The sequence below is a fragment of the Tachypleus tridentatus genome, chromosome 7, assembly GCF_004210375.1.
Source record: "Tachypleus tridentatus isolate NWPU-2018 chromosome 7, ASM421037v1, whole genome shotgun sequence".
Classification (NCBI taxonomy): domain Eukaryota; kingdom Metazoa; phylum Arthropoda; class Merostomata; order Xiphosura; family Limulidae; genus Tachypleus; species Tachypleus tridentatus.
The window spans coordinates 20,103,134-20,116,803 of NC_134831.1; the positions used below are offsets into that span (position 1 = coordinate 20,103,134).

At 37.1% G+C, this 13,670-nt stretch overlaps 1 protein-coding gene across 8 annotated transcripts in view; it reads left to right on the plus strand.

Annotated features, from left to right (window-relative positions):
* The window catches only part of LOC143255253 (uncharacterized), a 108,587-nt gene that overhangs the window by 7,443 nt on the left and 87,474 nt on the right, over positions 1-13,670 (plus strand). The gene's annotated exons all lie outside the window — the stretch shown is intronic.

Sequence of the window (13,670 nt, forward strand, 5' to 3'; positions counted from 1 at the left end):
GGTTGTAGTTGAATTGGCCAGCTTAGTATGTTTAAGTTAGTTTTAAATTTAAGCTAACAGTATAACGTATTCTGTTGTCGTCGACATGAAGATTCCGACGGTTAAAGGTGTTGATGGTGGAAGTAGTATAGTATAGAAGAGAACACTTGTAGTCACATTCAAGTGTGGTTTCTGTATGCTGTACGATTTATACTGTTTAGTTACATCTACTACGATTGTCTCGTTGGAAGTTTTCGTGACTCGCTTAAGTAATTCAGTCTTTCTTTCTTCTTTTGTTTGCGTGTTAATTTTAGATTTAACGTTCTGTAATACTGTTCAGTTATATGATTAACTGCAGTTTTCAACGCATTCAAACATATACATTTGCAGGTGTTATGAGCACATACAATCGTTAACAAAAAGTTATCAACCCCTCTCTCTCTCTGGGCTTAGCGGTTGATCTAGGGGCTTATAACGCTAAAAATCAGATTTTGATTCCTGATGTCAGCAAAGTATAGATAACTTAATATATAGCCTTGTGCTTAATAATTATAGGCTCGGCATGGTCAGGTGGGTTAAGGCTTTCGACTCGTAATCTGAGGGTCGCAGGTTCGAATCCCCATCGAACAAAACATGCTCGCCCTTTCAGCCGTGGGGGCGTTATAATGTGATGATCAATTCCACTATTCGTTGGTAAAATAGTAGTCCAAGAGTTGGCGGTGAGTGGTGATAACTAGCTGCCTTTCCTCTAGTCTTACACTGCTAAATTAAGGACGGTTAGCGCAGATAGCCCTCGAGTAGCTTTGCGCGAAATTCAAAAACTTTCTCTCTTTTTTTTTTTACTCCTGTAGTGGATCAGCAGTAAATGTGCGAACACACAGCGTTAAAATACGGAGTTTAATTCCCCGTGTTGGACAGATCACAGGTAAACTTCTGTTTAGTGTTAAGCTAATGAAACAACAATAAGTAGTGTTCTATTTTAAATAATGGTTTTAATTTATAAATTGATTTGTTTTCACTGCGTGATAACTTTCTTTGCGGCACCGTCAAACAGAACCGGACTGTGGAACCGAGGTTCTATGATTTGCATACTTTATTGGATCAAGAAGCATTGTGCTCCGCACTTTGAGGCCATGGATGCGTGATAAGAGTTACAGTTAAGTCCCATCTTTCCATTAAGATAATTCATAAGTTGACTAGCTGTCTTTCCCCTAGTCTATCACTTGAAAATTAAGGACGGCTAGCATCGATTGCCCTCAAATATTTTTTGCGCGAAGTTCAAAAGATAACGACCTTAACCATTGGAACATAAAATTTATCCTTTTTTTTTGGAAGCCGGAAGTCATAAAACTTAAATGAATTTCCACTGGATGACTATTTTAGCACGCATGGGCCGTAGGTTTGTTTCAAATTTTGTCCCGTTCATAGGAAATACCCCTGTCAGTATCAGTGACTAAAAATATATAATAATGTATAATGTGTAATATATATGTGCAACCTAAACAGGTCGCTGGAAACAAAATGTATATGAAACAACAGTACGGTAAGTTTTTCTGTCATCTTGTGCACATTTCTGGTTTCAAGCATATTGTTAGGCATTTACGTATATATGAAACATTTTTTTAGACAAATGGAACATTGTCCATGCATTGAACGCGTTGCTATTTTTATATTGATAGGAGAGTTGACATGTATAGTCTATGGAGAATGAGGGTTAAAAACAGTTGTGATGAAACATTAACATCTGAACTACCGTTGTAAGTCAAAAGGAAAAATGTCTCCCCAAGACATGACCATTTATATCAGGACAAACAATCTGAAGATTTGTTACTAGTAAGAATTTTTACGAGAAACAGTTTGTCTCTAATATCCAAGAAAGAGTTATTTTGTCGAGCTGTAACTCCACACACTTTTGTTTACGAAGTTTCAAATAGAAGAACAGAACAATATTTTTGTCTTCAGTGAAGTAAAACTTGAAACTTTAGCAAAAAATTTGCTTTATAATTGCAGGTTCCATAAGACTGTTCATTACAATTTAATAAATAGCTAGTTCCATATGAATATTTTGGCAATACCAGGCCTTTTCAGAATTTTTCGCCAACCGACACATCTTGTTTGGTTTAAGAATAGTCTAAAATAACATTTGAAATGTATTCATTATTATTTTCAGAAAGTTCAACAGAATATGTGATGTTTGATTTCTTAAAATAGACATACTTAGCTATTACAAGTCTTAATTTTATAAAAAGAGGATACAAACAGTTCGTAAAACTTGTTATTAGAACGAAATCTACAAGTGGACTTTATGGTCTGATTTGTTAAGGTATTTGTTCTTTGGGTCATTGTGCTTTCTGAAGTCTGTTCTGTATGTAACAACTAATAATGTTGATAACTTACACACTGTACATACAGTACATCATTCTTTGTGATAACCTCGTAGACATTCTTTGTTATTTGTTATAAAACCAGTCCGTTGTTGTGTACTGTAGAACTGAGTGTTCGTTAACTTCTTGGCTCTGCATGAATAAGTGGTTAAGGGAGCCTGAGGGTCGCGGTTTCGAATCCCCGTCGCACCATACATGCTCGCCGTTTCAGCTGTGGGGGCATTATAATGTGACAGTCAATCCCACTGTTCGTTGGTAAAAGAGTAGCCCAAGAGTTGGCGATAAGTGGTGATGACTAGTTGCATTCCCTCTAGTTTTACACAACTAAATTAGGAACGGCTAGCGCAGATAGCACTCTTGTAGCTTTGCTCGAAATTTAAAACAGTCAAACATTCCATTAGGTTTACCGACTCGCTGTGCTTAATCGGTTTTGAAATGCATCTGTATTGCTTTTCATAGCAGCTGTAAATATGCCAGATGACAGTGTGTTGCGTTGAATTACTTTAGTAAGCCATATTGCACGGAATTACGTCGGTGATAGTAAGTTTATTATACATTTAACATTACCTCAAGTTTTATTTTTATTTGATAATTTATCGCAGTTAAAATATACGCTATTGCAGTGTTTCATTTGTTAAGTACTTTTCTTTTAGGGAACGGCATGTCTAACTTTTTCGTAGAGAATACATTTATTTGTAAGCGACATCTGTAAACTCGTTTTTCATAACTGAGTTGCCGTATTTTCCGGTTAATAAGCCGAGGCCAATTTTCAGCTCTGAAAATGAGGGTTTTTGCTTATTACCGCCCAATAAGCCGAAGCCATTTTTAAGAAGTGACAAGTTTCTTCAAAATGATTTCTTAGTCTCGTTTCAGCGTCAGCATGCATGTTGTGTGTGATCATTGGCGTTCTGTAGTAAAGCAGAACGTGTCGTATTGAGACAGAGATGGAATCAATATGTCATTCGTTATTGGCGCCACTCACTGTAATTAGGTAACCAATGAAATTCCAGAAACAACGTTTCACTGTAGTCTTAACGTGCTTTGCTGATGGGACAAAATTACCGCCTATGGTAATTTTCAAAAGAAAAGCATTTCCTAAGAAGAAGAAATTTCCGAAAGGAGTGATCGGCCAATAAGCCGACCCCCAAAAATCAGGTCCAAAATTTAGGGCCAGAAATTCGGCTTATTAGGCGGAAAATACGGTTTATGAATTTTATAGTTTAATTTTTCAGAGAACATATTTATATATATATATATATCTTCGGGCTTACAGTGCTAAATTAATGGGTTCGATTACTTTCGGTGGACACAGCAGATAGGCTGATGAAGCTTTGCTCTATGAAAAACACACATTTGTAAACGATATATGGAAAATAATATTTAATGACTGCAGTTTATGAATTTAGACAACTATGTGAAATGGTTTTAAAATCTTTTTACATATACTTCAAATATTCATGTAGGTTATAACCGAGGTTTTTAATATGTTTATGAAAGTTTCAAATCTTATGGAATGGGCTTAATTTTGGCTTAAACTTCTAAATTTAGTGTTACAAGTGAACAAAGTCCATGTTTGATTTCGTGTACATAGGTGACTGGCAGGGAGCACTGAGTTAAATTGAAGTGCACTATTTGTATATGTTTGTATTATGCATCTATCTGATGGTCTTGTTGTTGTTCGAGATCTGGGAGGGCCAGCTGCTGTGTATGTGTTACAATAATATTCAGTTTTTTTTTCTGTCCGGAAAATGCGCGCGCACTTTAGTATCTATATGCACATCTGCGCACACTTTATTTCGACGGATGTAAATATACCTTAGAAGACATTTTGTACAACACATATTAAGAACTTGCCAAAGTTTTGGAAAGGCCTAATGTTAGATTGTAGAATAATATTATAGGTTTAATTGTTAATAGTGTGTGTATGTATGTCCGTCTGTCTGTCTGTCTCTCTCTCTCTCTCTGGTATTTGGGTATATATATTTGTATACCCAGGAGAGTCAGGTACACCAGACCTCTTCCTCCTTCCATGACTTTGTTGGAGTGGCCAGATTAATATATTTCGAGTAAATACTGAATGGCTGGAGTGATATCATAAGTTTAGTCAGGTCCTTTTCAGGGCAATGTTCATTTATATTGTTCTTTGATTTTTATTATTATTATTATTATCATTTTTTAAAATACGCCTAGAACGTAGGTGGTCTGTTTTATTTTAGCTCTATTCTGCTATTACTATTATTATTTTAAATGATTTTATCTTAAAGATCTGATGTACAAGTTTAACGGGAAGAGATGTTTAGGTCTCTCTTCATCATATATGCAATATCTGTCAAGTTCGCATAACAACTCATTTTTTCGCCAATTTTTATCAAAATATTTTATTGTACTATGTAGAAGTCTATCTGGTATTGTTCGTGTATTTGAGTAATTATGCATGAACTTTGAGGAAGTGGTTTTAGGTACTCTATATGCTGATGTAATTAGTGTATTCTGTGATGTCTGGAGTTTGGTTTGTATTTGTTTTTCACTTATATTGATCCATGCAGGAGCTGCATAGTCTATTACTGGTCTAATGTATGTCTTGTTTTAATGATGTTTTCTGGTGGTGTTCCGTAGTTTTTACCAGTTAGACTCCTAGCATAGTTTATTATTCGCCAAATTTTAGTTTTTATGTTATTTACATGTTTTATCCATGTAAGTTTAGAATCATATGTTAATCCTGAACATTTTGCAGATGTAGCAGTTTGGAGAAGCTCTCCGTTCATGTAGATTTGAGGTTGAACTTTTTGATGTTTCGTTGATTTTGAAAATATTACTAATTGTGTCTTCGCTGTGTTTATTTTAATTCTATATTTTTCGCAATATTCACATAATCTAGTTATGGTTGTAAGTTAGTGGCTGCTATTTCTGGTGTAGGGGCACTTTTCCAAATTGCTACATCATCTGCGAACTGAGACGCGTATCCATGGTTTGGGTCTTTAAGTGGCATATTATTTACATACATGATGAGGAGAGTAGGGCTAACCACCCCTCCTTGAGGGAATGTCTGTCTTCTTATAGAAAAGACGTTAATTTGAATGTCCCGGGATCGCCAGGTGGTTAGTGCACTTGACTCGTAGTCTGAGGGTCGCGAGTTCAAATCACCGTGACACGAAACATGCTTGTCGCTGTAATGGGACTATCAATCCCACAATTCTTTGGTAAAAGAGTGGCCCAAGAGCTCGCTGTGGATGGTGATGACTAGTTGCCTTCCCTGTAGTTTGACATTCCTAAATTAGGGACAGCTAGCGCAGATAGCCCTTGCATAGCCTTGCGCGAAATTCAAAATAAACAAATTTGACCACAAATATTTTGGGAGTCTCTGATACTATATATATGTGGAGTATATAGAGTGCAAACCAACTTATGTAATATAAAAAACAAAAACAAAAAACGATATTCCAGTTTACAAACACAGTAAATATTTTTATAGTGATGGTTTAGTCTTATTTAAATGTTAAGTTGGTCGATGAAGTTTTATGCCACACAGAACTGATATCTCTGTGTGTATATAATTACTCCGCTCGTATATCTACTCTCAACTCGCCATATAGTAGAAGAAACATCTGAACGAATCTTATATTAAAATGCTCAGGTCTGAGAAACTAGTTGATGCAGAAGTGCAGAGTCTTTGTTGTATCTTTGTTGGTTTTTTCTTAGTGTAATTAATTTATCGATAAATACTGTTTTGATCACATGCATTATTTTTATTTCAAATTTATTATAAACTTCAAGGTTGATGATGAATGCTGTTTATTAATTGACTTTCCTCTTGTCAGTCAGTTACAAATTAAGATTAGATATGCTTAGAGAAGTCGTCGTAAATAAATCAAGCCTGCGATGGTGTTTTATTGTCTTGCAATGTTTGTATGATCTACAGTAATTTCCGTACGCTGAATCTGAAAATATACTCCTTTTTTTTTAATCACGTATACATTTTTAACATGTTATATGTACTTTTACATAAGTGAATCATTTTCATTGGAATCAGGTCACATTTTGTTATGCTAAATATATTGATAGCTACTGGCTATCGATTTCTCTAGACCAGCTTGGATAGTATTTGTTCGTGCGTGCACTTTTACCCTATTTGTTTCTTTTCAATATTTATTTTTCGCTATGGTAACAAGAGGCTGTGTAAGTGACCCAAACATCTTCTGTTGTATTTGTGGTAAATTTGTTATAATTTAGTACGAGTTTTTTTGGGTCTTCCTTGATTTGTAAAATAGTAAAAAATGAATATTTTCGAAATCTGCGTAGCTGAATATATGGAAAATTCTTTATTATAAATCAAAAGTTTTACGAAGCTCTGTTATTAGATATTAAGAATAAAAGTTCATGCTAGTTACGTTGTAGCCAGATAATTCCTACAGGAACTGTAGACAACTAGATACGACAGATACAAAATGTCAAAGAAATCGTGTATTACAGGTCTATTATAAAATACTTTGCAGATAGCCTTCGTGTAGCTTTGCGCGAAAAAAACAAAACAAAAAATAAAATACCTTGTTACTTTGTGTTTGACTATCTAATTCTAAAGATACTGAACTGGTTGGTGACCTAACAAGGAGACATTTCTGCAGAGGGGTATTATTGTGTTTGAGAAATGAAATGTTAATTTGATGCCCTTGTTTTGGATTAGTAAACTGGATTTTGAGACCCCTAAGGAAAAGGTATAATCTGGTTTTCTGGAAGATTTTATACTTCTGCTCTTCTCTCAATAGTTTTAAGGTGTGTTATAAACACATTATAACAGCTTTTCTTTCTTTTTCTGCGAGCCTTTTAATTTGCGCTCTCAGAAAAGCCGTAAAATCAAGACCGATTTGCATTATGTCATATAGTAATAGTTTAATTCAATTAATATCCAGTCATAAGCTTTGTATTGTTTGTTTGTTTTGAATTTCACGCAAAGCTACACGAGAGCTATCTGCGCTAGCAGTCCCTAATTTAGCAGTGTAAGACTAGAGGAAAGGCTAGATGACTAGAGGTAGTCATCACCACCCACCGCCAACAGTTTTCTGACAGAGGAATAGGTTTTATTGAACCTGACTCTTTCTGATCTATGAAGAACAAACTCCCGATAGAGGGAGAGAGAGAGAGCTTCTAGTCATGTGTGTTTGTGTGAATGTGTGTTTTCTTTTAGCAGAGCCACATTGGTCTATTTGCTGAGTCTACCGAGTGGAATCAAACCCCTGATTTTAGCGTTGTAAATCCGTAGACTTACCGCTGTACCAGGGTCAAACGACGGCTGGCCCATTTGGGCTAAGGCCAACCAAGTACCAGTGTTAGATGTTCTCAGAAGGTGTTATGGACATTGTATCTGATGCTGGTGTTTGGATATAGTTCTCACGAAACTCTGGCGTTGCTACAGAGTCCTTGTTTGGCATTGTAGTGCGTCGTTTCGTAGGGTACCATGGTGGGTGGGGTCAGTGGGTGCCGAATCATTATTTTTCTATTATAGATCAACAAATAAAAACTTAAATAGTGAAAAAGCAGTCCTTAGATAAATGGCCGCCTCTTGAAGATTCTGAGCAGCAGTATTCAACATCTTTAACTCCTATACCTCTTTTTTTATGTTACATTATCTTTCAGACAAACCTTTAAGACAAATGTATCCCTTTTTTATTCAGAAGGGACTAAAGGGACTCGCTGGCTCTCCAGAGTCAATCAAAAAGCTTTGCTCTGGTGACATATTAGTGGAAACATTCACATCTAAACACAATGAACTCCTTACATTCAAAGACGATTGGGGATATACCCATTGAGGTTACGCTCCATGCTACTTTGAATTCGTCACGAGGAGTTATTGTTGAGAGGGATTTGAAGAACATCTACGAGTCAGAGATTCTCCTTGGTTTCTCCACTCAAGGAGTTTCTGCAGTGAGTCGTATCTCCACTCGCAAAGATGAAATTATGATGCCGACCAATTGACCCAGGGCAGGAACCATGGAGGTCAGTAGACCTCCCTTGAATAAAGAAAATATGGAAAAAAGACATGCTTTAAAATAGAAGGGCTCTCCACCCATTTCGCCTCCACATAAATAAAGATGGCCACATTGACACAATGGAACTGTCGAGGTTTACGTTCTAATCTGGATGACATCAAAGCATTGATTGCTTTCTATCATCCTGTATGTCTTTCTTTAACAGGAAACATTGCTGAAACCTGTTGATACAGTCACTTTTCAGCAGTTTTCTTTGTACAGAAATGACAGTTTGTGTGATGTACGGATGCGTGGAGGGAATGCACTGCTGGTTGATAAGTATGTGCCCACTCTGTCTTTCCCACTCGACACACCCTTGGAGGCCGTAGCCACCCGTGTTTCCTTGGGTCGTACCATCTGTTTGTTCTCTTTATTTGTCTCCTGAAGAGACCTGTCGTCAATCAGATCTTGATGCTCTAGCTGAACAGTTGCCATTTTCCTTTTTAATCATGGGGGACTTTAATGGACATAATCCCCTCTGGGGAGGTACTGATATGGATGGGAGGGGGTCGCTCCATAGAGCAAATGCTCACAGATCACAATGTTTCACTTCTCAGTACTGTTTTTTACTTATTTTCATGCACCTAGTCAGTCCTTTACTGCTATTGATCTCTCAGTTTGCTCCCCTTCACTATTCTCTTATTTTTCATGAGGGTTGACAATAACCCACGAGGCAGTGCTCATTTTCCTTTAATTTTGAGAAACTGGCCGTGGTCGATGCCACCCGACCCGGGTTCCCCCGTGGAAGCTGGATCAAGCCAACTGGCCCTGCCACTTCTGTTGCAAAACTTGATCCTGCTATCATCTGTAAGCCATCAGTAGGCGACTGTGTGACAGTAGTGACTGACATTATTATACAAACAGCTGTTCAGTGTATTTCTAAAACCATGAGACGTTTTCCCCAATATCCTCGTCCATGGTGGAATCCTGCCTGCCACATGGCATGGAAGGCTCAAAAACGGGCCTGGGATACTTTTTGCAGGTATCCCACACTCTTAAACAGCATCGCTTTTCAAGCAGGCATGTGCACATGCTCAGCAGGTAAGACATCAAAGGCAAAATCAATCTTGGATTAAGTTCACAACCAACATTTCTTCTACCACCAGTCCCAAAATCGTATGGGACAAGATTCGTAAGGTCAATGGGCGATATAATTCTGTTCCCCTCTCGATCTTTCTGATGGTCAGGAAGTCGTTGATACCCGGACCATTGCAGATACTTTAGGTGAAAGCTTTTGCTGGGTATCTAGCACTTCTGCTTCATCCTCCACCTTCTTAGCCATCACGACTTGGGTAGAGCAATCACCTATTTCCTTTCGAGCTGATTGTGTCCATGACTATAATTGTCTATTTACACTGATGGAACTCAAACTGGCCCTTCATCGGTCTGGCAATATATCAGTTGGACTTGATGATATACACTACAAGATGCTGCACCACGTAACTCCTGCTTCTCTTGCTATTCTTCTGATTGCTTTTAACTGGATCTGGCAGGCGAATGTATTTTCTGATGTCTGGCTCCAGGCTGTTATCCTACATTTTCATAAGCCTTGGAAGGATCCCAAGATTCCTTTAAACTATCATCCAGTTGCTTTGACGAGCTGTCTCTATAAGACGTTAGAGAGGATGGTTAATGCTCGTCTTGTTTGATTCCTCGAATCAAACAACCACCTCTCATCCACCCAGTTTGAGTCCGACGACAGCACTCCACCATGGACTATCTGATTCAACTTGAAACATCAGTTAGAAAATCCTTTCTCAAATGACATCTTGTATCAATATCCTTTGACCTTGAGAAGGCTTATGATATTACGTGGTGGTATGACATTTTGCGAGACCTCCACTTCTATGGGTTACATGGTCATTTGCCCATTTTTATTAAAATTTTTTAATGAACAGGCGATTCTAAGTTCGTGTGGGTTCAACACTTTCCCGTTCTTTTTTACAGGAACATGGAGTCCGTCAGGGCTGTGTTTTGAGTGTCACACTTTTCAGTATAAAGATTAATGCCATCACTGAACAACTCCCTCTTACTGTTGCAAACGGGCTTTATGTCGACGACTTTCACATCTCATGTTAGTCATTGAACATGAGGTATATTGAGTGGCAGCTACAGACTGCCCTCAATCTTTACTAAAGTGGGGAACAGCAAACAGTTTTAACTCCTCTCTCTCTAAAACCATTTGCATGCAAATTTTGCAATTTTTTAAATATTTTAAATATAGAATTCTTAAAGAAACAAAACATTCAAATGCTTATGAAAGTAACATGACACAGAAATAGATGAAACAGTTTGCGGTTATTCGACTCTTATTGCTAAAGGCCTGGCATGGCCGAGCGTGATAAGGCATGCGCTCGTAATCTGAGGGTCGCGGGTTCGCATCCGAGTCGCGCTAAACATGCTCGCCCTCCCAGCCGTGGGGGCGTTATAATGTGACGGTCAATCCCACTTTTCGTTGGTAAAAGAGTAGTCGAAGAGTTGGCGGTGGGTGGTGATGACTAGCTGCCTTCCCTCTAGTCTTACACTACTAAATTAGGGACGGCTAGCACAGATAGCCCTCGAGTAGCTTTGTGCGAATTTCAAAAAACAAACTTATGGCTAAAACATTTAATTACAGGCATGTATTAATATTGGCTTTTGTTAAAATTTAGTGTCATTAGTATTATTTTATCCAACTAATATATATATATTTTAAATAAAAGTGTCACTGTTTGACGAGAATATTCATATGGGACATAAAAAAAGAACGAAGCTAATTCTCTAAATCAAAGATTACATAGGTTGAGTACTATATATTAAACGATCTTGGAGCTTGCCTAAATCATCACAATCTGTTTCGCCGTGTCCAGATCATGCTTTAACCTTCTCTTGACAATGGTTCTCCGAAGCAGTTTCCATTGTAAGTAGTTCTGTCGTATTGCTCACCCCCTTGTTGCGTTTCATGTACATCAAATGTACAAGGATGGTGTTTACCTAGCACTCTTTTTAACAATTTGTTTGCACAGAAATTCAAAGGTGATGCGTCTTGTCACTTGGCCAGTTTGCTTTCGTATGGAATGTTATAATATCTATTTAATTCTTTAGTTGCTTGAGGTATGCGATGATTGTACGGGAAGTATGACTGGAAGTTTTATTTTGGTGAATCCATTTCACGTGGACTTCTATACAGACGGATAATCCTTTTTGACTATATAGTGTACTGTTGTCTGGAGCACGCAGATGGCTCATGTTAATGATCTATGTGTTTGTGAATTCTCACCTGTTAGAAGACGCAGTACTTTGCTTACTATGACTATAGTACGACTTGTAAATCTGTTTTTAAATGGTCCTGCTGCCCCAATTTGATCTATATTCCTTTGTTTTTCAATGTCATAAACGAAAAGGAATATCCTCATCTTAAAATTTCTAAATCCTTCCCTATCTGAAGATATATTTAAGATCTGAGTGTATGTTATCACGGGTCAGAAAGAACTGTTACATATACTTCCTAAAAGCGATAAATTGTCAGTGACATTACACCACCCATAGAGAAATAATATCAAAATGTGGCTCTTGTATTCCAATATATTAATAATATCAAAATGTGGCTCTTGTATTCCAATATATTGCAACTTTAATCGACTGTAGATGTCACGTGACAAAATCCTTTTAATATAAAGTACTCAACCTTCTGTATATATGAGGAATGAAAAAAACCCACATGGTATTTGTTAATAGAAGTATGTAACACTGTTTAATATTTGAAGCGTCCTTCGTAAGGTTAAGTATAGCTGAAACACACATTTCTGGATAAAATGGCCACGGTACAGCGGTTTTGCCACGAAACGTACAAGAACAGTAGGGTTAAGATACAAGTGTACTTAGGCGAACTATTGATTTTTCTGCTTGTGATGGAGGTAAGTTGAATGTGAAATGCGATTGATGACGCTTCTTGCTGTGAAGTGGCAGCGTTTAGTATGACGGTTGTCGTTGAGACTTGTATCTTCGTTTTATGCAGCAACCTTATGCACGAGTAGGATCCGAGTGTAGATAAATTACATACATACATGCAAAGAGAGAGGTTCATTTTATATGTATTTATAAGAGAAATTTATGCAGAGTGTAGGCTCAAAAGCCTCTGCGTCTAATTGTGCAATAAAAGAGCTACCATTAAAGATCTAGCTATGATGTAGTCGCGTGTTACTTTGGCGTGTGTTTGTTTGCAACCTTAAGCCTCCATCTTGCTTACGCGAAAAAAAAAAAAGAAAAGAGAAGTGATATAACACATTTCAGCCATCAAAATGGTAGAGCCCCTTCTTCATTTCTTTCCTTCATTACACATTTCAGACATGAATATGGTAGCCCCCTTGTCATTTCTATCCCCTATTGTAAATTTCAGACGTACAACTGAGTCACTGGTGGGCTTTGTATGGAAGCACATAACGTGGAAACCGTTTCAGTCAACATTTACCTTTCATTATAACTCGGTGTAACATGCTTTGCATATAATTATCTTCTTTCTATGTAAATGAAAAAAAAAAAAAGATTTGTCAGCTCTTTTCTAGAAAGCAACGTATATTTACTGTCTGGTTTTGTAATTCATAGATGAAATTTAGTTTAAAAGAAATTGAACCTGTATGTTATATTCCTTTATTTCTGTAACAAAACTGGCATACTTTGTATTCCTTTTTTAGAATGTGTGACGATTTCTAACACACCATTTAGACTCCTAATTTATCGTGATGTATAAATTTCTTGAACCGAACATGTCCCGAACTGTGAATCCTAATATTTATGATTGCCATCCCATTGCCGTTAAAAAGGCGTTTAACACTTTTAGAGTTACATTCTATTATTTGGTTAGATAAATGACTGGGCCTAGTTACTCTCTGGACTCGCAATTTGCGAAATCTCAGCTACTGGCTATTCTTTATTATTTCTCGATTAGTATATCTACTTTTTATGTACATGTACAGTTTTACAGCTCTTCAACCAAACATTCGGGTCGGTGAATTACGTTTCAATTGTATGGTGGATCAAGTATTGGATGGGCACTTGTGTATTTTATGGTGATTTCACTTGGAATATTAAAACAACAAAATGTGAAATATCACACTGTGCTTTAATATATATTTATTTAGTTTATTGTATCAGATGATAAGGTCCGGGAAACAAATAAGAGTAAAAATGGATTATCTACGTGGAGGTCGCGGGTTCGAATCCCCGTAAGACCAAACATGCTCGTTCTTTCAGCTGAGCGAGCGTTATATTGTGACGTTCAATCCCTCTATTCGTTGGTAAAAAA